The sequence below is a fragment of the Rattus norvegicus genome, chromosome 1 (genome assembly GCF_036323735.1).
Source record: "Rattus norvegicus strain BN/NHsdMcwi chromosome 1, GRCr8, whole genome shotgun sequence".
NCBI classification, from domain to species: domain Eukaryota; kingdom Metazoa; phylum Chordata; class Mammalia; order Rodentia; family Muridae; genus Rattus; species Rattus norvegicus.
The window spans coordinates 115,809,410-115,835,411 of NC_086019.1; the positions used below are offsets into that span (position 1 = coordinate 115,809,410).

Sequence of the window (26,002 nt, forward strand, 5' to 3'; positions counted from 1 at the left end):
TCCAAACCAAGTCTTGCTCTAGGTGCTGCTCCTGGTACCTGCTCACAGAGCCTGGTATCTTTGTGAGTCTCCGTCAGATGTGGCCCAGAAGCTGTGGGAAGGCACTAGAGGTATAATTGACTGAATAAGCCATTGTCTCAGTTTACAAAAAATAATTTATATATCTAAAAATGAAAATTTAGTTCTTACAATACATATTAGAAATGGGTTCTGAGTTCACTCTTTTCCTTCATATAAGTAACCCAAGATACTCCAGGATAATGTATTTGAAAGACTTCTTTCTCCATTGAATTTTTTAAATCTACTAGTCATAGATGTGTGAATTTATTTCTATGTACTTACTCTGTTCCCCTTTCTTTCATGTGTCTATCCTTATCTTCCCAGATCAGACAAAAATCAAGCACATTCAGGGTAGTATGCTGAAGACTTGTATGTTTTTAAATCTACATTTGAGTCATGTGACTATTGTCATGTAATTATTCATTTTTTTACCTAGATTATTTGTCTACTCTAGACCCTTTGCATTAGGATCAGCTTTTTTAGATATCAGAAAGACCATTGGTCTCCCCCATTTTTCTTTTATAAAAAACCATTAGGTGGAAGTAGTGGTCTGAGAGAGATCAGACATGCCTCACAGAGTGCCCAGCTCGGCCATGGTGAGCCACTCTGGCAGTTAGGACTGCACCCCAATGGCTAGGAATGAACTTATGCTGTAACACACCGTTCTGGGCTATACGTGTGTGTTTATTGGGGGAGAAACTGGGCAGAGGAGCATTTGACCGGCCCGTACATTTAAACGGGGTGTAGCCACCTCTGTCTTAGGATCGACCTCTCAAACCCCAGCCTTATCTGTCATAGGATCACCTTGTCGCCCCCAAGGCACCATGTCTTAGATTGGTCAAGGGTCAGAGGAAGTTGCCCGTCCGTGAGGATAGCTACATTGGATCATCTTCTCATTCCTTTTACTTGAGCCCAGGGGCGAAAGAATAGGAGCCAGATGGCATTAATATAAGAAATTGTGGAAATTGAGCCTCTCCCAATAAGTAATGGGCACCTCATCTGGTTCTCCTCAGCTGCTATGGCCATACCACCAAGGACCTAGTCAAGCCTCTCCTGTAATAAAATTTAGAATTCCCAATTTGTTAGCAACTACTCCAGAAAGTTCACCCACTGTGCTTGCCTAACAATAGATTGGGGGAGAGTAACTCCAGACACTGCAGACACAATGGCTGCAGCAGTAATGGCTGCTACAATAGCAGCGAAAATGCCAAGGTCTTTCCCAGGACAGTTCAGGATCGGTCATTCTTCTCTGGAACAACCAGCAGGCAATGGAACCATGTCTGAGATCTGCAAAACCAGGGCAGAGTTCCCCAGTCCACAGCAGCTTCCACCAAGCAACAGTGCACAGAGGGTCGGAGCGCAGGCCGTGGTGGGACGGGACACAATGACTGCAGCAACGCCAGAATTTCTGTGATGACAAAAGATGAGTGGGAATCCTCCATATTCCTCCAAGGACACAGGAATGACTCCAGGGACCCGAACCAGGAGAGCTGAATCTTCATGCTCCCAGGATCAGCAAGTCTCACCAGCCATCAGGCAGCTGGCACACTCCTGTAGCATCCTGTAGAAAAAACACAAAGATTCCCTCTTTCCCATATAAAATATCTGAACAGGATCATGCCAATATGTGGATCTTTCTATTTCACCTAGGCAGAAGTATGCCTAGTTGTAGTATGCCATAAACTCAGAGTATTCCTTGGCATTCAAATTTTAAAATTGAAATAAAAGGAGCATATTTTAGCATACAGGGATAACTCCCCTTTTTTATTTATTAAAATATTGTTAAAATATTATTTATTAAGATAAGTCCTTGAGGATTAAATTGAGGACACTGAGCACTTGTATTTATAAATTGACTTTTATACCAAATTATTGTTTTGGTGATATAAAGAATGAGATTTTTTTTGACTAATTGTTCCTATGTAAGGCCTATAATCTGCCTGGTATTATTGTCCTCCCTTGCTAAGGGGTCCAGGCAATCCAGTTTGAGTTCTTAAATGGCCTATAAAGGAACAGTACTTAGTGCTCTTAACCACTAAGCCATCACTCCAGCCCCTCACCAGCTTTATTTACCTAAACATAAGCATCCAGATTCAGTCGTACTAGAAATCCCTGAGCTGGCAAGGTGAGGATGGGAGTTGAAAGTAAGCAAGTGGAGTCTTCCTCTATTTGTGAGGGAGTGTTATAAACTCCATTATCATTTTCAAAGAGCTGGGTCTATGGTTTTGTTTAGTTGTCTGAGCCAGAGCATTGAAAGGACAGTGAGTTGTCAGACATTCACACTGAAATCATCACTCAGTGATTTTATGTAGAAAACCTGCCTTTAATAAAGCATTAAGTAATTGAAATCAATTGTAAACCACAAGCAGCACATTGGCTATCAGTATATGAATTGAAAGCTTGTTTTTTTTTTTTTTTTAACATAAAAACTGGCTACAGTTAATTAATAATCTGTGCTGAAGCAGGGGAAACTCAAGAGAATAAACAATCATACATGTAGCCTTTTCATTAGATGAACCACCTATAAATACAGTAAGCTCATTTTCTATGGGTTGCATGCACAAATTTATAGGAAATAACAAAAGCATGCAAAGAGTAAAATTATCAACTTCGCCTGAAAAATTTGTATATGTGATAGGCCAAATATCAGTATTTTGTAATAACCAACTTAATTGCTGTTTGGAATAAGATATGTTTTACCAGGTTTCTTTCTTTCTTTTTTTTTTTTTAAATACTTTCAAGACTCTAGCCTACAATTCTGTATTAACACAACTGAAGCTTTATCTCCATAAGCCTTGTGTTGCAGGGCAACAGCAGATGCCCTTGCAGCACCTAGCTGGACTCCGCCTTCAGATAGCCCTAAGTAATTCTCAACTCTCTTTTGTGTCTTACTAAGTCTTTAGCATCAGGATTCCAATCTGGACACTATCTGAACCTATACACAAAGGTCATGACTGCCTTTTAGAACTTCTAAACTTATACAAGTTGTGATCCCAGAGGCACAGACCCAAGAAGTGTTAGGAGTACTAACATATGCAATGTGACATCATTTGCAATAGAAATCAAGCCTATCCCCACACCTATCCCAAAGGAACCCAGGGCAAACCTGAAATTCTAGTTTCTTGAGCACACTCAAGTGAGCATTATAGATTTCCTGTAACAGCCACTAACAAGCATCCCAAGTGGGATGGTGAGAAAACAAGAAGAGAGTCCAGAAAATAGAGGTCTGCTGAAGAGGGCAAAAGCATTTAGTCACATAGAAAGACAATCAAAAGATTAACAGACAAAAAAACAAAAGTGCGCACAAAACAAAAACAAGCGGCCGCCACAAGATTGCCACAAAACTGAGCTGATTCAGATGGGAGCTTCCATGAGCTCAGCAAAGACAGATGAACTGGAGCAGATTCCACATCACTCCTCCTTCCCAACCAGAGTCTTCCCATTGTCAAAGTCACAAGTAACACAAAACAAAGACCTAAGACACACAGACAAGGACCACTCTGGAAATACAGACAGCTGGAAAGGCGGGTCTTTTCTCCAATCCATGAGAATTGCCGAATCCTCACCGTCACCCAGACAGGAATCTCCCAGGCGTCCCTGGGGTCCCTTCTTACCTCCTGGGACGACTCCCAGGGCAGCGCAATCGGTGAGTCCCTGGCACATCTACCACTCACATTTGCGTCTCTCCTGAGACACGATCCTCCCTCTCAGCCTGAGATGGGAGCAGCTGCAAAACCAGAACTCCAGAACTCCAGAACTCGAGAGCAAATACAGACCCAGAGTTCAGCCGGCACAAAACACAAAGACACAAAGACACAGACACTACCTCCTGAATCGGAACCACCTAGGATCCTTTTTCATACAATAAGACATTTAAACACTTTCCAACCTTATTCCAACTATAGGAATTAATTTCTGCTCCTTCAATTATAAACTAAGGACAAGTTTCTCACACAAAGACAAAAAAAAATTCACTTAAAATTAACCAGGGACACTTTTCATCAATAAAACAAAAGAAATTGATTAAATCCTTTTTCTTAACTCTTTCCTCTCTCCCTGAATGAGCGCTTGATCTCTCCTATGAATCAAGCCTCCTTAGACAATACCTTCCCCATGGCGATGGGACGACACTTATTCGACCGGTCTTACCTCCCTCTCCAACGATGCACAAGCGATGCAGCCTGAAGAGTCCTCAATCTCTCCGCGGATCTCCTGTCTCCGTCGTCCGGTAGTTGGCCGTACTTCGGGGTCCCTGTGTTCGGGCGCCACTTGTCCCCGCCAGCGGGGACCCAGTTATTCAGGGTCCCGAAGGGGCGCTACCCTTGGGCCTAAATGGGGGGCGAGAGAAGAAGGAGACCAAGCAAGATTCTGTTGTCAAGGTCTCATTTTTTGGGGTGAACGTTACAGCTTTTAAGGCTTTCAGGTAGGGGGAGTGACCTTTGTGAAATATGAAGGAGGGGGAGATGAGGGTATAGGCAGTGATAGCTGGAGGCAAAGAAGTCAGGCGATGAGGTCAGGTGGTGGAGACACCGGGTGTAGACTGAGGAGATAACTGGTATCTGCTCAAGCTGAGGCATCCCTTGAATGTTATCTCCCTGTGCTGTAAATTCATGGGAGAGGCTTTGTCCAACAATCTTAAGACTTATGGCAGTCATCTTAGGGGTGAGTCTCTGTGGCAAAACAGCCCAGAGTCACCTAGCCACTTTGAGCCAAGCAGTTCAAAAAGCGGCTAGGCCCAAATCCAATATGGCTCCGTGCACATTGGTGTCCAGACAGCACAGTGAGCCTCCAGACGTTGGGATCTAGATGTGAGCACAGTGAGGTGAGCATGTTGAGCCTCCAGACGTTGGGATCTAGATGTGAGCACAGTGAGGTGAGCATGTTGAGCCTCCAGACATTGGGATCTAGGTAGAAAGTCCATTGAGTCTCCAGACTGGTGTAGAGTGTGCTGTCAATACTTCTGACCCAGAAACCTGAGTGCTTTGCTCAGTATTCAATCCACAGTTCTCTCAGCAGTGATGTTTTTCAGTGTAAGTTTTACACTTTTGTTCACTTTATCCCAGAGTATTTTCTTATATATAATATTGTAGATGTTTTCTTTTTCAATTAGTAATTGTTAATATATAAACATAAGTGATTTATATCAGTCTTATATCCTGCAACTTGCTGGATACGTTTCCTTTATGCTTGTGTGTGTGCGTCTGATCATGTCATCAGTGAGTATAGTCCTAGGGCCTGGAAGTGGCTCAGTCAGCAAGCATGAGAGGGCCTGAGTTTGATTTCCAGCACCCACATAAAAGCCAGACATGGCGACATATACTTGTGATTCTAGCACTGGGGCTTTCTGGACAGTCAGCTTATCCCAATCTGCAGGCTCAGGGCCCCAGTCTCAAAAAATGGTATGGCAAGGCCCACAAATGGCTCGTTAAGTCTTTGTAACACAAAGCTGATAACCTAACTTTGGTTTCCAGAACCTATGTAAACTTACACCGCAGAGATGTCCCCTGGCCTCCCCACTCATGTTATAGCATATGTGTGCCCACACATAGAATAGCAATTTTCTTCATCATCATCATCATCATTATAAAAACAGAAGTTGAGAGCTGGAGAGGTGGACTCAGCAGTTAAGAGCACTGGCTGTACTACCTAAAGACTATACATGGACTGACCCTGGACTCTGACCCCATAGGTAGCAATGAATATCCTAGTAAGAGCACCAGTGGAAGGGGAAGCCCTGGGTCCTGCTAAGACTGAACCCCCAGTGAACTAGTCTATGGGGGGAGGGCGGCAATGGGGGGAGGGTTGGGAGGGGAACACCCATAAGGAAGGGGAGGGGGGAGGGGGATGTTTGCCCGGAAACCGGGAAAGGGAATAACACTCGAAATGTATATAAGAAATACTCAAGTTAATAAAATAAAAAAAAAAAAAAAAAAAAAAGAGCACTGGCTGTTCTTCCAAAGTCCAGAGACTGGATTAGATTCCCAGTACTCGATGGCAACTGACAACCCACTGTGGCTATAGTCCCAGTGGGTCACCTTCTGGTCTCCACAGGCACCCGGCACATACGTATGACACAGACACACTTGCAAGCAGAACATTCACACAATAAATATAATAACAAAATTCTCTATTTTAAAAAGTGGTTGGCTCCCTGGGAACAACACCTAGGGACTACAATTTTTGGTGTTTTTTTGTTTTGTTTTGTCTTTTTTTTTTCTTTGTTTTGATTGTCTCCCTTGTTCTATGGGTCTATTGGTTTTATTTCGTTGGTTTTTACATATTGAACAAACCTTTTTCATCCTAGAATAAATCCAACGAGCTTATAGTGTATGTGCTGTTGGGATCAATTTGCTAATGTTTCCTTGAAGATTTTTATGTTTTTGAATATTTGGTAAAAATTCACCAGCAAGGAGATCAGACCTTAAGCTTTTCTTTGTAGTAAGTTTACTTCCTGGTTAAAGTTGGTGGACCAACCAGAATGGTCCTGTATCTGAATGTCTATAGACAACAACTCTTGTGTCCCCATGAAATGATTCTGCTTTTTAATGTTTCTGACCTTGCGGTAGGAGAATCAGCCTCCGACATTTCTGAGATAAGGAGCTGGAGGCTCAGCAGCAAAGGACACCCGAAACTTTCTAGAAAGCTCAGGTTTCGGCCCCTGCACCCACAAAGACAGCTATGACCACCTGTAACTCCTGGTCCAAGTAATCTGATAACTGTGACCTCAATGGCCACTCACACACATAAGGCTTATACTCATACAGACATTCACAAACAAGATATTGTAAAAAGTTTCTGAGATCCCCTTGAGTTCTTTTCCCAGTTCTGGAGATCAGTGTTCCTGTTAATTCCTTTTGCAAGTATGTACTTGTCAACGTTTTTTCCTTTGCTGCTGTCTACACAAACTGGATTTTTCAAATAGAGCAGCTGCCCTTAAGGATGGCACTATTGGACCCTCAGACTCTTTAAGAATATGGCCAAATAACTCCCTTTGACCTCGTTTTCATTTGTACTGTCTTGGCATTCTTGTTATTTACCAGAGGTCAAACATTTGGGGCTCTCTCATCTTGAATTTCCAGTCTTAGATGCTGAAGTTCTAAAACTTAGCAGTTCGGCTTTCCATTATAGCAATACAAACTACTGTTACTAACAGTGCGTGCTTCTTTTTGGTACTGCTGGGGATTGAACCTAGGGTCCTGCACATGCTAGGTAGACAGTCTACCACTGAGCTTCATCCTCCACAACAAACTGACTAACATAGAAAAACAGAGAATGGTACTAGCAGTGGAGCTCTTTAAGACATGGAAGCATCTTTGGAGCTATCACAAAAGTTGATAGAGTTTGGAAAAAGCTCCAAACAGTATTATAGACACAACGCATTCACAAAATAACTGGTAAATCAGCCTCCAAGGAAAGAACTTGTTGGACCTTTGTGGGAGGTGACCCAGTCACTACAGTACTTGCCTAGCATACTCCAGGCCCTGGCTTTGGTCCAGACACTGAGTACACTGGGCTTGTTAGCATATGCCCGTAAACCCAACACTGGAGAAAAGGAGGATTAGACATTCCTCACCACTGGAGATCAGGCTCCAAACACATTAAGTCCTTGTAGAATGTATTCCACCCACTTCCAGACCACTGTAGATAGCCCCGTTAGCTGTTGAGGTATTAAATTTACATGTAGCTATGAAAGCTACCAAAACATTAGAGTAGGAAAGTATTTCTTCAATCTAAAGGACTAAAAAATAAGATTTTTAAAATGTTACTTAAATGTGAAAGACTGCTTTATTCCTAGGGTGGGGAATAAGAGAAATGTCTACTTGATTCAACATTTCTATTCAGTATTATACCGGAAATACTACATGTTGCATAACAAAAAATAATCAGTTTGGAAAATAAGTGAACTATTCATAAATTACATGGTTTTATATGTGAAATGGAATATGCCTTCTGGCTATTGCACAAAAGGGAACTAACCATAAGCAGAAATCTATCTGCATTTTGAGCAATTAGACATGTTTCATATAGACAGAAATTCTAAAGTTTGGTTGTTTGAACAAATGGTGATATTTACCATGTAAAATATTACCATAGCTTTTAACCAAGTTCATCCTGTCTGCCTGGCAGAATTAAACTCTCTGAGAGGAGGACCAGAGTGCTCCTTTAAATTCTATCTTGTAAAACAATATTTCCTAATCAGGTTCAGTATTATTCCCAGTTTTGCCTATATTATAGCAGTAATTGCAAATCAAAACTTTTTAAGTATGTATAAATTAGTGTTGTGTGACAAATTTGGGGAAGAAAAACAACACATCTGGGTCTAATCACCCCAGAAAGGGAGCTCACTAAAGACCAAAGTAACAACTGCACCAATGTCAAATTTAGTGATTAATTTTGGATTTTTTTGTTGGTTTTGGTTTCATTTTGAGCCAAGGTCTCTACATAGCTCTTTGTGATGGTTTGAATAGGTTTGGCCCCCATAAACTCCTGTGTGTGAATGCTTGGCCTGGTGTGACTTTGTTGGAAGAAGTGTGTCACTGTGTGGTTGGGCTCTGAAATCTCCTTTGCTCAGGCTCCACCCGGTGTGGAAGACTGTTTCCTCTTGGCTGTCTCTCCAGCTCCTTCTCAACGCTCAGCTCCTTCTCCAGCACCATTTCTGCTTGCACAATACCATGCTTCCTGCTATGATGATAATGGACTAAACCTCTAAAACTGTAAGCCAGCCCCAATGAAATGTTTGCCTTTATAAGAGTCGCCTTGGGAGATGCGCCACGGCTTCGGTAGCGACCGGCTGTCCACTGCTGCTTGAGCGACGCTAGCACCTTCCCTAGGAGCTCGCAGCAGCCGGCTGGCCCCTGCTCCACGGTAACCATGTGCGACCGGAAGGCGGTGATCAAAAATGCAGACGTGTCGGAAGAGAGGCAACGGGACTCGGTGGAGTGCGCTACTCAGGCGTCAGAGAAGTACAGCGTAGAGAAGGATATCGCGGCCCATATCAAGAAGGAGTCTGACAAGAAGTACAACCCCACCTGCACTGCATTGTGGGCTGGAACTTCGGTAGCTACGTGACACATGAGACCAAACACTCCATCTACTTCTACCTGGGTCAGGTGGCCATGCTTCTGTTCCAATGTGGTTAATAGCGTGGACTGTGCCAAACACCCAGTGATCCATCCAAAAACAAGGACTGCATCCTAAACTCCAAATACCAGAGACTGAATCTTCAGCCTTGCTAACGGAACACCTCGTTTGAATCTGTTGTGTTTTGTACAGGGCACCATTCTCTGTACACGTTTGTGGTTATAAAAATTAGTAAAACAGCTTACATTTGTATTTATTTTCTGGTCCATACTTCTGTACCCCCATTTTTTTTCTTCTCCCTTAGGTCATTCCTTTAAAATAAATCTGTTGTAGATGTTTAAAAAAAAAGTTGCCTTGGTCATGGTGTCTCTTCACAGCAATAGAACCTTAACTAAGACAGCCTGGCTGGCCTGGAACTCACAGATATCCACGAACTTCTGCCTCAAAAATGCTAGGATTAAAGGCATGTGGCACCATGCCCAGAGTTCATCCCCAGTGAGTTTCTTAAATTGAAGTTACAAACAAGTCTAGGTGAACAGTTTTACTAAGTAAGAAGCAGAGGTAACTCAAAGCAACTGCATCATCAGAAAGCTCACCCCAACATGGGTGGCCATACCCCAAAACTGGGACCCTGAAGCTCTACCCAGCTGACAGCTTGCACATCCCCAGCATCTCTTCACAGCTTGGCTGATCAGAGACTACACCTGTTTAGAATCTATTTTATTCTGTTTTGGGGGGCCCTCAAGAATCCTCCAAGCTTCTATCCCAGTTTTCCACCTGAGGCTTATGAGCCATCCTCTCCTTCCCTGGTAAATGTTTCCAATTGGAGGAAATGTTGCAATTCAGAAGAACTTGGCATACACAGGAAGTCATACCTGGTTTATAGTGCCTAGTGAATAGGTACACCTGGTTCACTATAAAGTTATTTTAGCCTTTCTTTGGCTGGAAACTAGCAGGCAGCTAAGATTTCAGGCATGCTTTCCAAGCACTGCCGGTGACCTATGTTAATTGGGCCATTATTGTACTTCAGCAAATTGAAATAACATAATTAAATATGACATTGGAAAATTCCAATTTTGCAGGAATGCAATCTATAACATCCACATTTGGGATATGTATTCAGATTCATATGAACACTCAAAATCAGTAAACAACCTTTTTTTAAATGAGTAAAACATTCAGGAGGCAAAAAAAAAAAATACCAAAAATGGCCATTTAAAAATAGGTACAATGAGACTCCTTGATAAGCAACCAGGTACGACCTGGTGAAAGAAAACCATAATCAATAGACTCTGCTTACTGAAAACTAATTTCTTTAGACAGCTGAGATCTCCACCCTGGCAGTATGTGTGCACATGTGTGCTAGTGTGCAAGCACATCTTTAATCTCAGCACGCAAGAGTCAGAGGCAGGTGGATCTCTGAAGTCAAAGCCATACTGGTGTCTACAGAGTGAGTTTCCAGTACAGCCAAGGCTTCACAGAGAAACCTGGACTAGAAAAACCAAAAAGAAAAGACCTCCATTCTGAAGCAGACTGAAGCAGCTACACCGCATGGCTCCTGCCCAAGCCAAGATAAATTGTAATGACCTGTGTGTGGGGAGGGGTGGGAATGCTACCTTTATACACACCCTGAGGCTGTAGAAGCAGTTAGGTAGACCAAGGAAGGACTGCACACATCACTGGAATGATGGTGAAGCCAACAGCTGAATAACTTAAAATGGAGTGTGTACAGAACACCAGCTGAGAGCAATTAGACTGCTAAACAAGGACTTTCCTGTCTCCGCACACACCAAAGGCAAGGGGTGAGGCTTGTACATTGGAAAATGGGGGAGGGGTCGTGCAGAGAACCAAGTCAGTTCAAGCTCAGAAGCCTTGTGTGGCACTGCCGGCCTAAAGCAGAGTTTCCTAGTGGCCCCCACTGAATTCAACACAAAACACCTGCAAGGACTCCTACCCTCCTCTTCCATCATCATCATCATCCTGGTATGCACTAACAACCAGGGAGAGAGAGAGAAGCTGTGATGGTTTGTATATGCTTGACCCAAGGAGTGGCACTATTAGAAGGCCTTGTTGGAGTAGGTGTGTCACTGTGGGGGTGGGCTTTAAGACCCTATTCCTAGCTGCCTAGAAGTCAGTATTCAGCTAGCATCCTCCAAATGAATATGTAGAACTCTCACCTCTGCCTGCCTGGATGCTGCCATGGTTCCTGCCCTGGTGATACTGGACTGAACTTCTGAACCCAGTTAAACCTTGTCCTTTATAGGACGTGCCTTGGTCACGGTGTCTGTTCAAATCAATAAAACCCTCCGGCAGAAGCTAGGGAGACAGGACCAAGGATACTGATGATATGGTAGCCATGGGTATGGGAGTGGAATTGTCACCTCAGAACACACTGCAGATCCCATCACTGCCTTGGAAGGCAACAACGTGGAAACAGAACTACACTCTCGATGGCAGCGCGGTTGCACTGCAAAGCCCAACCAACTCTGTTTTTGAGAGTGCACAGAGTTCACTTGACATATGTCAACTCCCCTTAGCAACAGACAGTCTACAACAGCAGGGTCAAGGTACGTATAGATAGCCTAAGACATCCTGGAGAAAATAACCTAGCCATTTTGTTTGTCAGGTTGTTTTTGCCCCCAATATTTAGTTTCTTCAGATTACACCATAAATGCAAATTTTAAAATATTAATTTGCTGACCAGTATGGAAATGTCCAGAGCTCACTCTAACTACAATAAATACCCTGCACCCCTAGGCTTGGGGCTCTCACCTCTGACCAGCTATGACAGTGATAGTGAGAGTCCTTGCTAGACAGCTCATAATAAAAACCCTTATGTGTTTGCATCAGAATTGGCTCATCAGTAGTCTTTGAGGTCCCTGCATCATGGGCATAACAACACCAGAAGTGAAATCTGAAAGATTATTTGTTTAAACTCCATGGTGGCAAAGTATACCCCAAATCTGGTTATATAAGATTTCAACCTTAATTGCAAGCCATACCTCTGTTAATTTCTGTATTTGTTACTTTCTTTTGCTGTGATAAAATGCTATGACCAAAAGCAACTTAGAGGAAAAAGAGACTCATTTTAGCTTACAGTTGGAGAGGGGAAACGGTCCATCATTGTGGCAGCATGCTAGCAAGAGCCATGGAGCTCTTGGAGTCAGACAGCAGAGAAAGCATGAAGTGAGCTCAGGTGTAACCACAGAACCCACCCAGAAACATTTCTTCTGACAAGGCTCCACCTCAATGATTCTGTAGAGTCTACAGTGTAGACTCTTGTGCATGTGCTTCCGAAGCAGTATCAAGAGGCCCTACTGTGCAAACACAGAAGCCTGTCTTCTATTTCAAACCACAGTTGCAGTGTGGTACAGGAAACACCACAGAAAAGGAAGATATTCAAAATCCACCCCACCAAAGAAAAAAATAATGGTGTGTTGAGGTTTGGTCTTTTGCTATATATTTGTACTGCTAAATACTGCACCCCACCCCCACTCCATCCCACCCCCCACCCAGGGTTTGGTTGCCAAATGATGCTATGTAAACTTATTCCCCAAGTTATCCCTGATTGGTTAATAAAGATGCCTACAGCCTGTAGCTAAGCAGAGGAGAGGTATGCTGGGCCTGAGGTCAGAGACAGAGACCATGAGAAGACCAGAGAGGGAAGAGAGAGGAAGACGCCATGGGATAAGGGATCCTGAGAACAGGCCACGTGGGCTGGCCAGTCAGAGTAAGAGCAGCCAGGATAAAACACGGCAAGTCGTACCTCGGAGTTATTTGACTGGGAAGTAGACAAAATAGTTAGAGAGTTAGTATCAGCCCAGCTCTGGTGTTCTTATGGCTTATTATAAAGACAAATATAAATAAAAAATTATTATACATATATTGTGTTTTTTATCTGGGAACTAAGTGATCAAAGTTGGGGTAGAAACCCACAATTAATTTCTACCACAACACAGATGTGACTTTTTTTATTTGAGATTTTACTTCACTTTATCTTTTTGTTGTTTGGGCTTGGTGGGGATTCTTTGTTTTGTTGCTTTTTAAAAAAAAACATTTTTATTTATTCAGCTGTCAAAACCAGAACATTTACTATATGACTACTTATTGGAATTCTCACACTGAACTGGCAACTGCTGATATTTGGGGTCACAGTAGTGGCCTACATGAGTGTCGTATTGTCACACTTTCCAAACAGTTATGTGTCCTTCATCATCATGCTTTTGTAACCAAGACCAAAGACTGTGTTTACTCTTTATTTCCACTCCTGTGCAAATATATCCATTTTTGTAGTGTGTGAGTGTGTGTGTGTGTGTGTGTGTGTGTATGTTTGTGTATGTGTGTATGGGGTGTGTGTGTGTGTATATGGGGTATGTGTATGTGTATGGGGTGTGCCTGTGTTTCTGTGTGTGTATGGGGTGTGTGTATGTATATGGTGTGTGTGTGTATGGTGTGCGTGTATTTATGTGTGTGTATGGGGTGTGTGTGTATGTATATGGGGTATGTGTGTGTATGGGATATGTGTATATGTATATGGGGTGTGTGTGTATGGGGTATGTGTGTGTATGGAGTGTGTGTGTTTATGGTGTGTGTGTGTTTATGTGTGTGTATGGGGTATGTGCGTGAGTGTGTATGGGGTATGTGTGTGTATGGGATATGTGTGTGTATGGGTGTGTGTATATGTATATGGGGTGTGTGTGTGTGTGGGTTCAGGTGCGCATGTATTTATAGAGGGATAATTAAATAAGTGCCTTTATTCAAGAACATTTTTCTTATTCTTATTTCTTTGAGATTTCATATAATGTATTTTGATCATATTCATCCCTTTCCCGGTGCTTTTAGAGCAACATAGCACCACCACCCCAGCCTCTACCCATTCAACTCTGTCCTTTAAGAAAATCAAGTATAGTTGGTGCTGTCTTGAATATGTAACTTTCCCCTGGAACATGGTCTTGAGTGTGCTCTTTCAATGTGCTATAAATTAATATGTGCAGCTTCCCAACTGTGTCTGACAACACATTGCTATAGTCATCCATCACCTCTGTCTCTTATGTCTTTCCACACTTTCTTCCAAAATGATCCCTGAGTCTTGAGAGAAGGCTAACCCATTTAAAGCTGTGCATTCCAGTCTCGTTCTCTACATGTTGACCAGTTGTGGGCCTTGATGTATTACTGATGAGGAAAAACAAAATAACAAACAAATAAAACGCTTCTCTGATGAGCGTTGGGAGATGCATTCATCTACGGGTATGGTAATAAATCATTAGGATTTGGTTTAATACTAGGCCCATTTGTGAGAATACTATTAGTAGGTTCTCCCACGGGGTCTATGACATGTCTAGGCACGGGCTCTTTGCCTCAATATTGGTTCCAGATATGGGTTTCAACTTATTAAGTAGGCCTCAAACACAATCAGGAAGTGGCTGCATACTCCTATGATATTTGTGCCACAATCACGCCAGTGGCCATGTTTTGTAAGGCCCATTGTTGTACCTCACAGGGTTCACAAATGGGCAAAATTGGTGATTAGTTTTCTCCTTCAGCACTGTAGATAGAACCTTCTAGCCCTATGAGAGCCAGTCAGCAGGGACGAGGCGCCTATGGGAGTACCAGCCTAACTTCTCTTTGTTCTATGCCTCAAGTATGTGGTGTCTTGAGCAAGACAGGTTTGCCTTGAAGTTGTACAGGATAATCAAGAACATTGGCAATAACCTGTAATTGAGATAGCTGCTGGACCTCGCTGCCTCTACATTTTTTGTTGGTCTGTGTAATATCTAGTAGGAACTTTGTATTCCCATTATAGGATAACTCCATTTAACTTTTATAAATGTGTAGGTGTGTATTGTAGAAGGCTAGGTTACCATATGTACTAACTGGTTACCATTGACTGACTGTACATGTCAATTTGACACAAGCTAGAGTCATCAGAGAGGAAGGAATCTCAGCTGAGGAAATACTGACACGAGATCCAGCTGTAAGGTATTTTCCCAATTAGTGATCAATTTTGGGACCCAGACCATTGTGTGTGGTGCCATCTCAGGTTGGTGATGCTAGATTCTATTAAAAAGCAGGCTGAACAAGCCAGGGGAAGCAAATCAGTAAGCAGTACCTCTCTATGATTTCCATATTAGTTCCTGCCTCCAGGATCCTGTCCTATTTGCATTCCTGTCCTGACTTCCTTCAATAATGAACAGCAATATGGAAGTATAAGCCAAATAAACCCTTTTCTTCTTGCTTTTTGGTCATGGTGTTTTGTCAAAGCAATAGAAACTCTAACTAAGACAGCAAATGACTTTTTAAAAATCACTTAATGGTCATGTGTCACCACTCCAGAAGTGGTGAGACCTGAGAGAATGCAGCAGATAAATGAGAAAGTCCCACACAGTAGTCAACTTTATTCAGAGACCCAGACAATTTTTATTTTGAGGGTTAAGAAAGGTCAAACAGTTCTCTGCACCCAAATCCCGTGGGAGGGAGAGCTAAAACTACAGAGAGGCAGACACGCCTGGAAAACCAGAAGAGACTGCACTCTGCGCACATCCAGACGCCAGAGGAAAACACCAAACGCCATCTGGAACCCTGGTGCACGGAGGCTCCCGGAAAGAGCGGCGCAGATCTCCTCGCTTGCTGCGGCCGCGGAGAGGACTTAGGCAGTACCCCACGAGCACACTTGAGCCTCGGAACCTCAGGGGAGGGCCCAGGAGCGGCAGGACCCCTGCGCCTGAGACACCGCCGGAACCTGAAGGAAACAGACCGGATAAACAGTTCTCTGCACCCAAATCCCGTGGGAGGGAGAGCTAAAACTACAGAGAGGCAGACACGCCTGGGAAACCAGAAGAGACTGCACTCTGTGCACATCCAGACGCCAGAGGAAAACACCAAACGCCATCTGGAACCCTGGTGCACGGAGGCTCCCGGAAAGAGCGGCGCAGATTTCCTCGGTTGCTGCCGCCGAGGAGAGGACTTAGGCAGTACCCCACGAGCACACTTGAGCCTCGGAACCTCAGGTAGGACCAACTTTTCCCCTGCAAGTGACCTGCCTGGTGAACTCAAGACACAGGCCCACAGGAACAGCTGAAGACCTGTAGAGAGGAAAAACTACACGACCGAAAGCAGAACACTCTGTCCCCATAACTGGCTGAAAGAAAACAGGAAAACAGGTCTACAGCACTCCTGACGCACAGGCTTATAGGACAGTCTAGCCACTGTCAGAAATAGCAGAACAAAGTAACACTAGAGATAATCTGATGGCGAGAGGCAAGCGCAGGAACCCAAGCAACAGAAACCAAGGCTACATGGCATCATCGGAGCCCAATTCTCCCACCAAAATAAACATGGAATATCCAAACACACCAGAAAAGCAAGATCTAGTTTCAAAATCATTTTTGATCATGATGCTGGAGGACTTCAAGAAAGACGTGAAGAACTCCCTTAGAGAACAAGAAGAAGCCTACAGAGAGGAATCGCAAAAATCCCTGAAAGAATTCCAGGAAAACACAATCAAACAGTTGAAGGAATTAAAAATTGAAATAGAAGCAATCAAGAAAGAACACATGGAAACAACCCTGGATATAGAAAACCAAAAGAAAAGACAAGGAGCTGTAGATACAAGCTTCACCAACAGAATACAAGAGATGGAAGAGAGAATCTCAGGAGCAGAAGATTCCATAGAAATCATTGACTCAACTGTCAAAGATAATGTAAAGCGGAAAAAGCTACTGGTCCAAAACATACAGGAAATCCAGGACTCAATGAGAAGATCAAACCTAAGGATAATAAGTATAGAAGAGAGTGAAGACTCCCAGCTCAAAGGACCAGTAAATATCTTCAACAAAATCATAGAAGAAAACTTCCCTAACCTAAAAAAAGAGATTCCCATAGGCATACAAGAAGCCTACAGAACTCCAAATAGATTGTACCAGAAAAGAAACACCTCCCGTCACATAATAGTCAAAACACCAAATGCACAAAATAAAGAAAGAATATTAAAAGCAGTAAGGGAAAAAGGTCAAGTAACATATAAAGGCAGACCTATCAGAATCACACCAGACTTTCACCAGAAACTATGAAGGCCAGAAGATCCTGGACAGATGTCATACAGACCCTAAGAGAACACAAGTGCCAGCCCAGGTTACTGTATCCTGAAAAACTCTCAATTAACATAGATGGAGAAACCAAGATATTCCATGACAAAACCAAATTTACACAATATCTTTCTACAAATCCAGCACTACAAAGAATAATAAACATAAGGAGGCAAGCTATACCCTAGAAGAAGCAAGAAACTAATCGTCTTGGCAACAAAACAAAGAGAATGAAAGCACACAAACATAACCTCACATCCAAATATGAATATAACAGGAAGCAATAATCACTATTCCTTAATATCTCTCAAAATCAATGGCCTCAACTCCCCAATAAAAAGACATAGATTAACAAACTGGATACGCAACGAGGACCCTGCATTCTGCTGCCTACAGGAAACACACCTCAGAGACAAAGACAGACACTACCTCAGAGTGAAAGGCTGGAAAACAACTTTCCAAGCAAATGGTCAGAAGAAGCAAGCTGGAGTAGCCATTCTAATATCAAATAAAATCAATTTCCAACTAAAAGTCATCAAAAAAGATAAGGAAGGACACTTCATATTCATCAAAGGAAAAGTCCACCAAGATGAACCCAAAATCCTAAATATCTATGCCCCAAATACAAGGGCACCTACATACGTAAAAGAAACCTTACTAAAGCTCAAAACACACATCGCACCTCACACAATAATAGTGGGAGATTTCAACACCCCACTCTCATCAATGGACAGATCATGGAAACAGAAATTACATAGAGACGTAGACAGACTAAGAGAAGTCATGATCCAAATGGACTTAACAGATATTTATAGAACATTCTATCCTAAAGCAAAAGGATATACCTTCTTCTCAGCTCCTCATGGTACCTTCTCCAAAATTGACCATATAATTGGTCAAAAAACGGGCCTCAACAGGTACAGAAAGACAGAAATAATCCCATGCATGCTATGAGACCACCACGGCCTAAAACTGGTCTTCAATAACAATAAGGGAAGAATGCCCACATATACATGGAAATTGAACAATGCTCTACTCAATGATAACCTGGTCAAGGAAGAAATAAAGAAAGAAATTAAAAACTTTTTAGAATTTAATGAAAATGAAGGTACAACATACCCAAACTTATGGGACACAATGAAAGCTGTGTTAAGAGGAAAACTCATAGCGCTGTGTGCCTGCAGAAAGAAACAGGAAAGAGCATATGTCAGCAGCTTGACAGCACACCTAAAAGCTCTAGAACAAAAAGAAGCAAATACACCCAGGCGGAGTAGAAGGCAGGAAATAATCAAACTCAGAGCTGAAATCAACCAAGTAGAAACAAAAAGGACCATAGAAAGAATCAACAGAACCAAAAGTTGGTTCTTTGAGAAAACCAACAAGATAGATAAACCCTTAGCCAGACTAACAAGAGGACCCAGAGAGTGTGTCCAAATTAACAAAATCAGAAATGAAAAGGGAGACATAACTACAGATTCAGAGGAAATTCAAAAAATCATCAGATCTTACTATAAAAGCCTATATTCAACAAAACTTGAAAATCTACAGGAAATGGACAATTTCCTAGACAAATAACAGTTACCGAAGTTAAATCAGGAACAGATAAACCAGTTAAACAACCCCATAACTCCTAAGGAAATAGAAGCAGTCATTAAAGGTCTCCCAACCAAAAAAAGCCCAGGTCCAGACGGGTTTAGTGCAGAATTCTATCAAACCTTCATAGAAGACCTCATACCAATATTATCCAAACTATTCCACAAAATTGAAACAGATGGATCACTCCCGAATTCCTTCTATGAAGCCACAATTACTCTTATACCTAAACCACACAAAGACACAACAAAGAAAGAGAACTTCAGACCAATTTCCCTTATGAATATCGACGCAAAAATACTCAATAAAATTCTGGCAAACCGAATCCAAGAGCACATCAAAACAATCATCCACCATGATCAAGTAGGCTTCATCCCAGGCATGCAGGGATGGTTTAATATACGGAAAACCATCAACGTGATCCATTATATAAACAAACTGAAAGAACAAAACCACATGATCATTTCATTAGATGCTGAGAAAGCATTTGACAAAATTCAACACCCCTTCATGATCAAAGTCCTGGAAAGAATAGGAATTCAAGGCCCATACCTAAACATAGTAAAAGCCATATACAGCAAACCAGTTGCTAACATTAAACTAAATGGAGAGAAACTTGAAGCAATCCCACTAAAATCAGGGACTAGACAAGGCTGCCCACTCTCTCCCTACTTATTCAATATAGTTCTTGAAGTTCTAGCCAGAGCAATCAGACAACAAAAGGAGGTCAAGGGGATACAGATCGGAAAAGAAGAAGTCAAAATATCACTATTTGCAGATGATATGATAGTTTATTTAAGTGATCCCAAAAGTTCCACCAGAGAACTACTAAAGCTGATAAACAACTTCAGCAAAGTGGCTCGGTATAAAATTAACTCAAATAAATCAGTAGCCTTCCTCTACACAAAAGAGAAACAAGCCGAGAAAGAAATTAGGGAAACGACACCCTTCATAATAGACCCAAATAATATAAAGTACCTCGGTGTGACTTTAACCAAGCAAGTAAAAGATCTGTACAATAAGAACTTCAAGACACTGAGGAAAGAAATTGAAGAAGACCTCAGAAGATGGAAAGATCTCCCATGCTCATGGATTGGCAGGATTAATATAGTAAAAATGGCCATTTTACCAAAAGCAATCTACAGATTCAATGCAATCCCCATCAAAATACCAATCCAATTCTTCAAAGAGTTAGACAGAACAATTTGCAAATTCATCTGGAATAACAAAAAACCCAGGATAGCTAAAGCTATCCTCAACAATAAAAGGACTTCAGGGGGAATCACTATCCCTGAACTCAAGCAGTATTACAGAGCAATAGTGATAAAAACTGCATGGTATTGGTACAGAGACAGACAGATAGACCAATGGAGTAGAATTGAAGACCCAGAAATGAACCCACACACCTATGGTCACTTGATTTTTGACAAAGGAGCCAAAACCATCCAATGGAAAAAAGATAGCATTTTTGCAAATGGTGCTGGTTCAACTGGAGGTCAACATGTAGAAGAATGCAGATTGATCCATGCTTATCACCCTGTACAAAGCTTAAGTCCAAGTGGATCAAGGACCTCCACATCAAACCTGATACACTCAAACTAATAGAAGAAAAACTAGGGAAGCATCTGGAACACATGGGCACTGGAAAAAATTTCCTGAACAAAACACCAATGGCTTATGCTCTAAGATCAAGAATCGACAAATGGGATCTCATAAAACTGCAAAGCTTCTGTAAGGCAAAGGACACTGTGGTTAGGACAAAACGGCAACCAACAGATTGGGAAAAGATCTTTACCAATCCTACAACAGATAGAGGCCTTATATCCAAAATATACAAAGAACTCAAGAAGTTAGACCGCAGGGAGACAAATAACCCTATTAAAAAATGGGGTTCAGAGCTAAACAAAGAATTCACAGCTGAGGAATGCCGAATGGCTGAGAAACACCTAAAGAAATGTTCGACATCTTTAGTCATAAGGGAAATGCAAATCAAAACAACCCTGAGATTTCACCTCACACCAGTGAGAATGGCTAAGATCAAAAACTCAGGTGACAGCAGATGCTGGCGAGGATGCGGAGAAAGAGGAACACTCCTCCATTGTTGGTGAGATTGCAGACTGGTACAACCATTCTGGAAATCAGTCTGGAGGTTCCTTAGAAAATTGGACATTGAACTGCCTGAGGATCCAGCTATACCTCTCTTGGGCATATACCCAAAAGATGCCCCAACATATAAAAAAGACACGTGCTCCACTATGTTCATCGCAGCCTTATTTATAATAGCCAGAAACTGGAAAGAACCCAGATGCCCTTCAACAGAGGAATGGATACAGAAAATGTGGTACATCTACACAATGGAATATTACTCAGCTATTAAAAACAACGAGTTTATGAAATTCGTAGGCAAATGGTTGGAGCTGGAAAATATCATCCTGAGTGAGCTAACCCAAACACAGAAAGACATACATGGTATGCAATCACTGATAAGTGGCTATTAGCCCAAATGCTTGAATTACCCTAGATGCCTAGAACAAATGAAACTCAAGACGGATGATCAAAATGTGAATGCTTCACTCCTTCTCTAAAAGGAGAACAAGAATACCCTTGGCAGGGAAAAGAGAGGCAAAGATTAAAACAGAGACTGAAGGAACTCCCATTCAGAGCCTGCCCCACATGTGGCCCATACATATATAGCCACCCAATTAGACAAGATAGATGAAGCAAAGAAGTGCAGACCGACAGGAGCCAGATGTAGATCTCTCCTGAGAGACACAGCCAGAATACAGCAAATACAGAGGCGAATGCCAGCAGCAAACCACTGAACTGAGAATAGGTCCCCCGTTGAAGGAATCAGAGAAAGAACTGGAAGAGCTTGAAGGGGCTCGAGACCCCAAAAGTACAACAATGCCAAGCAACCAGAGCTTCCAGGGACTAAGCCACTACCTAAAGACTATACATGGACTGACCCTGGACTCTGACCTCATAGGTAGCAATGAATATCCTAGTAAGAGCACCAGTGGAAGGGGAAGCCCTGGGTCCTGCTAAGACTGAACCCCCAGTGAACTAGACTGTTGGGGGGAGGGCGGCAATGGAGGGAGGGTTGGGAGGGGAACACACATAAGGAAGGGGAGGGGGGAGGGGGATGTTTGCCCGGAAACCAAAGAATTATTATTAAGTATTAAATAAATTTAAAAAAAAAGAAAAAATAATAAAGATATCGGATCTCAAAAAAAAAAAAAAGAAAGGTCACATGATCACAAGGACAAGCTGAACGTGTCGAACACATGTTTTTCAATGGAGGCATAATTGAATAACAACATCAAGCAATTAAGAAGCCATGAAAAATCTGAAGTAAACTAACTCCAATCTGTACAGCTGGGTGGAGCATAGAAACACATTCCAACAATTCTGTGTTTTTGAAGAAACTGAGATCACTAAGCTCGTGTGTGTGTGTGTGTGTGTGTGTGTGTGTGTGTGTGTGTGTGTAGTGTTCTCATACGCGTTCAGAATTCTGTTCACATGACTTCTCCATTCCTGGACCTGTTCCAACAGTCATCCCTTTGTATTTTCCAATTGCTTCATTACCTTTTGTGATCCTTCTTAACATTTCTGTTCTATATTGTTGTATACTGTGTATACAGTAATTTTCTTCTACGTAGCTCACACTCTTGGCGTCATCCCTGCCTCATTTCTCTGTCTTTCCCATACCTTTCTCTTTTGCTTCTTTACTATAAACTTTCATAGCTTTAATCATATTTAAAGATATCCCAATTCTCTCTCCAATCACTTTTTCTCCTTAATTTTTTCATCCACTCTGTTAATAGCCTCAGGGTTCCTCAGCCTACTCAGGGTTCCTCAGCCTACTTACCTTCTACTCTCAACGTAAGTGACGTAGGCAATACACACTCCTAATGGTTATTGAAATTAAAGTTATAACTTTTTATCAAGCATCCAAATATTTGCATAGTGAACCTATTTCGTCTGCAGTCTGCATGCCCAACAACTCTCCTATAAGCCGGTCACACTTGAACATTGCATATACTTGAACTGAAAGAATAGATAGCGAGTTTTAAAAAAAAGAACCTGGTAATAGCTGGGCAGTGGTGGCACGCACCTTTACTCCCAGTGCTTGGAAAGCAAAGGCAGGCAAATCTCTGATTTCGAGGCCAGCCGGGTCTACAGAGTGTCTCTCAAGACAGCCAGGCCTATTACACAGAGAACCCCTGCCTTAAAAAAAAAAAACACAGGCAGCAGCTCTCTGCTCCCAGACCCTGTGAGAGAGAGAGACCTCACCGCCTGGTTAGGTGGGCACTCCTGAGGCTGCAGAGCGGAAGAGACCACCAACACTGCTCACATCTGCCCACCTCCCTGGCCCAAGAGGAAACTGTATAAGGCCTCTGGGCTCCCGTGGGGGAGGGCCCAGGAGCGGCAGGACCCCTGTCTGAGACACCGCCTGAACCTGAGGGAAACAGAACAGATAAACAGTTCTCTGCACCCAAATCCCGTGGGAGGGAGAGCTAAACCTTCAGAGAGGCAGACAAGCCTGGGAAACCAGAAGAGACTGCTCTCTGCACACACATCTCGGATGCCAGAGGAAAGAGGCAAAGACCATCTGGAACCCTGGTGCACTGAAGCTCCCGGAAGGGGCGGCACAGGTCTTCCTGGTTGCTGCCGCTGCAGAGAGCCCCTGGGCAGCACCCCACGACCGAACTTGAGCCTCGGGACCACAGGTAAGACCAAATTTTCTGCTGCAAGAAAGCTGCCTGGTGAACTCAAGACACAGGACCACAGGAACAGCTGAAGACCTGTAGAGAGGAAAAACTACACGCCCGAAAGCAGAACACTCTGTCCCCATAACTGACTGAAAGAGAGGAAAACAGGTCTACAGCACTCCTGAAACACAGGCTTATAGGACAGTCTAGCCACTGTCAGAAATAGCAGAACAAAGTAACACTAGAGATAATCTGATGGCAAGAGGCAAGCGCAGGAACCCAAGCAACAGAAACCAAGACTACATGGCACCATCAGAGCCCAATTCTCCCATCAAAACAAACATGGAATATCCAAACACACCAGAAAAGCAAGATCTAGTTTCAAAATCATTTTTGATCATGATGCTGGAGGACTTCAAGAAAGACGTGAAGAACTCCCTTAGAGAACAAGAAGAAGCCTACAGAGAGGAATCGCAAAAATGCCTGAAAGAATTCCAGGAAAACATAAATAAACAAGTAGAAGACCATAGAGAGGAGACACAAAAAATCCCTGAAAGAATTCCAGGAAAACATAAATAAACAAGTAGAAGCCCATACAGAGGAGACACAAAAATCCCTGAAAGAATTCCAGGAAAACACAATCAAACAGTTGAAGGAATTAAAAATGGAAATAGAAGCAATCAAGAAAGAACACATGGAAACAACCCTGGATATAGAAAACCAAAAGAAGAGACAAGGAGCTGTAGATACAAGCTTCACCAACAGAATACAAGAGATGGAAGAGAGAATCTCAGGAGCAGAAGATTCCATAGAAATCATTGACTCAACTGTCAAAGATAATGTAAAGCGGAAAAAGCTACTGGTCCAAAACATACAGGAAATCGAGGACTCAATGAGAAGATCAAACCTAAGGATAATAGGTATAGAAGAGAGTGAAGACTCCCAGCTCAAAGGACCAGTAAATATCTTCAACAAAATCATAGAAGAAAACTTCCCTAACCTAAAAAAAGAGATACTCATAGGCATACAAGAAGCCTACAGAACTCCAAATAGATTGGACCAGAAAAGAAACACCTCCCGTCACATAATTGTCAAAACACCAAACGCACAAAATAAAGAAAGAATATTAAAAGCAGTAAGGGAAAAAGGTCAAGTAACATATAAAGGCAGACCTATCAGAATCACACCAGACTTCTCGCCAGAAACTATGAAGGCCAGAAGATCCTGGACTGATGTCATACAGACCCTAAGAGAACACAAATGCTAGCCCAGGTTACTGTATCCAGCAAAACTCTCAATTAACATTGATGGAGAAACCAAGATATTCCATGACAAAACCAAATTTACACAATATCTTTCTACAAATCCAGCACTACAAAGGATAATAAATGGTAAAGCCCAACATAAGGAGGCAAGCTATACCCTAGAAGAAGCAAGAAACTAATCGTCTTGGCAACAAAACAAAGAGAATGAAAGCACACAAACATAACCTCACATCCAAATATGAATATAACAGGAAGCAATAATCACTATTCCTTAATATCTCTCAACATCAATGGCCTCAACTCCCCAATAAAAAGACATAGATTAACAAACTGGATACGCAACGAGGACCCTGCATTCTGCTGCCTACAGGAAACACACCTCAGAGACAAAGACAGACACTACCTCAGAGTGAAAGGCTGGAAAACAACTTTCCAAGCAAATGGTCAGAAGAAGCAAGCTGGAGTAGCCATTCTAATATCAAATAAAATCAATTTCCAACTAAAAGTCATCAAAAAAGATAAGGATGGACACTTTATATTCATCAAAGGAAAAGTCCACCAAGATGAACCCTCAATCCTAAATATCTATGCCCCAAATACAAGGGCACCTACATACGTAAAAGAAACCTTACTAAAGCTCAAAACACACATTGCACCTCACACAATAATAGTGGGAGATTTCAACACCCCACTCTCATCAATGGACAGATCATGGAAACAGAAATTAAACAGTGATGTCGACAGACTAAGAGAAGTCATGATCCAAATGGACTTAACGGATATTTATAGAACATTCTATCCTAAAGCAAAAGGATATACCTTCTTCTCAGCTCCTCATGGTACTTTCTCCAAAGTTGACCATATAATTGGTCAAAAAACGGGCCTCAACAGGTACAGAAAGATAGAAATAATCCCATGCGTGCTATCGGACCACCACGGCCTAAAACTGGTCTTCAATAACAATAAGGGAAGAATGCCCTCATATACGTGGAAATTGAACAATGCTCTACTCAATGATAACCTGGTCAAGGAAGAAATAAAGAAAGAAATTAAAAACTTTTTAGAATTTAATGAAAATGAAGGTACAACATACCCAAACTTATGGGACACAATGAAAGCTGTGCTAAGAGGAAAACTCATAGCGCTGAGTGCCTGCAGAAAGAAACAGGAAAGAGCATATGTCAGCAGCTTGACAGCATACCTAAAA

The 26,002-nt window shown here is 42.2% G+C and overlaps 1 protein-coding gene, 1 long non-coding RNA gene and 1 pseudogene across 2 annotated transcripts in view; 1 reads left to right on the forward strand and 2 right to left on the reverse strand.

The window, feature by feature from the left end:
* Nipa1 (NIPA magnesium transporter 1) overlaps positions 1 to 26,002 on the reverse strand; it is a 402,283-nt gene that overhangs the window by 201,189 nt on the left and 175,092 nt on the right. The window lies entirely within an intron of this gene.
* LOC134483327 (uncharacterized) overlaps positions 141 to 26,002 on the reverse strand; it is a 32,319-nt gene continuing 6,457 nt past the window's right edge. The window contains exon 2 of the long non-coding RNA XR_010060177.1: positions 141 to 4,388. This is a non-coding gene — a long non-coding RNA (uncharacterized LOC134483327). The remainder of the gene's footprint in view (positions 4,389 to 26,002) is intronic.
* LOC134483320 (dynein light chain 1, cytoplasmic-like) lies at positions 5,959 to 9,489 on the forward strand (annotated as a pseudogene).